This window comes from Arachis stenosperma, chromosome 6, assembly GCF_014773155.1.
Source record: "Arachis stenosperma cultivar V10309 chromosome 6, arast.V10309.gnm1.PFL2, whole genome shotgun sequence".
NCBI classification, from domain to species: Eukaryota; Viridiplantae; Streptophyta; class Magnoliopsida; order Fabales; family Fabaceae; genus Arachis; species Arachis stenosperma.
Genome location: NC_080382.1, coordinates 103,294,121 through 103,296,048, shown reverse-complemented (window position 1 = coordinate 103,296,048; position 1,928 = coordinate 103,294,121). Strand labels below are relative to the sequence as shown.

At 32.5% G+C, this 1,928-nt stretch overlaps 1 non-coding gene across 1 annotated transcript; it reads right to left on the bottom strand.

Moving 5' to 3' along the window:
- Positions 1–1,461: 1,461 nt before the first annotated feature.
- On the bottom strand, positions 1,462–1,565 carry LOC130937420 (small nucleolar RNA R71). Its single transcript, XR_009068641.1, has one exon. It is a non-coding gene; the product is annotated as a small nucleolar RNA R71 (small nucleolar RNA).
- Between the last annotated feature and the right edge of the window lie 363 nt (positions 1,566–1,928).

Genomic DNA, 1,928 nt, shown 5'->3' with positions numbered 1-1,928 from the left:
TGAGTATTTTTGTTGTTTTTCTCTCTCATAATTAAAAAAATTCAAAAATCAAAAAAATATCTTTTCCTTATTTCCCTCCAAATTTTCGAAATTTTGGGTTGACTTGGTCAAAAATTTTTAAAATTAGTTGTTTCTAACAAGTCAAGTCAAAATTTCAATTTTAAAAATCTTATCTTTTCAAAATCTTTTTCAAAAATCATATCTTTTCCATTTTTTTCTATTTTTCAAAAAATTCAAAAATCTTTTTCAAAATCTTTTTCTTATCTTTATATCATATTTTCGAAAATTAGCTAACAATTAATGTGATTGGTTCAAAAATCTGAAGTTTGTTACTTTCTTGTTAAGAAAGGTTCAATCTTTAAGTTCTAGAATCTTATCTTGTAGTTTCTTGTTAGTCAAGTCATTTTAAAAATTAGACCTTTTTATCTTTTATCTTATCTTTTTCAAAAATATTATCTTTTTCAAAATTTGATTTCAAAATATATCATCTAACTTCTTATCTTCTTATCTTTTTCAAATTTGATTTCAAATCTTTTTCAATCAACTAACTAACTTTTTGTTTGTCTCTTATCTTTTTCAAAACCACCTAACTACTTTTCCCTCTTCAATTTTCGAAAATATCTCTCTCTTTTTCAAAAATTCTTTTTAATTAACTAAATGTTTCATATTTTAATTTTAATTACATTTTATCTCTAAAATTTCGAAAATTACTAACCCCTTTTTCAAAATTATTTTCGAAATATCCCTTCTCTTTTCTTCTTCTATTTAATTATTTAATTACTAACACTTCTCTTCACCTCTCTTTATCTAAATATCCGAACCCATTCTTCTTCACTCTTCTCCCCTTTCTTTTTCTACTAACATAAAGGAATCTCTATACTGTGACATAGAGGATTCCTCTTCTTTTCTTGTTCTCTCCTCTTTCATATGAGCAGGAACAGGGAAAAAGGCACTCTTGTTGAAATTGATCCAGAACCTGAAAGGACTCTGAAGAGGAAATTAAGAGAAGCTAAATTAAATTATTCTAAAGGTAACCTTTCAGAAATTTTCGAACAAGAGAAGGAGATGGCAGCTGAAAATAATAATAATGCAAGGAGAATGCTTGGTGACTTCGCAAAGCCAACGTCCAAGTTTGATGGAAGAAGCATCTCCATTCCTGCCATTGGAGCCAACAACTTTGAGCTGAAACCTCAGCTAGTTACTTTAATGCAACAAAACTGCAAGTTTTATGGACTTCCATCTGAAGATCCTTACCAGTTTTTAACTGAGTTCTTGCAGATCTGTGAGACTGTAAAGACGAATGGAGTTGATCCTGAAGTCTACAGACTCATGCTCTTCCCTTTTGCTGTAAGAGACAGAGCTAGAATATGGTTGGATTCACAACCCAAGGATAGCCTGGACTCCTGGGATAAGCTGGTCACTGCCTTCCTGGATAAATTCTTTCCTCCTCAAAAGCTGAGCAAGCTGAGAGTGGATGTTCAAACCTTCAAACAAAAAGATGGTGAATGCCTCTATGAAGCTTGGGAAAGATACAAGCAGTTGACCAAAAGATGTCCATCTGACATGTTTTTAGAATGGACCATATTAGATATATTCTATTATGGTCTATCTGAATTTTCGAAAATGTCATTGGACCATTCTGCAGGTGGATCTATTCACCTAAAGAAAATGCCTGAAGAGGCTCAAGAACTCATTGACATGGTTGCAAATAACCAGTTCATGTACACTTCTGAGAGGAACTCCGTGAATAATGGGATACCTCAGAAGAAAAGAGTTCTTGAAATTGATGCTCTGAATGCCATATTGGCTCAGAACAAAGTGTTGACTCAACAGGTCAACATGATCTCTCAAAATCTGAATGGATGGCAACATGCATCCAACAGTACTAGAGAGGCAGCTTCTGAAGAAGCTTATGATCCTGAGAACCC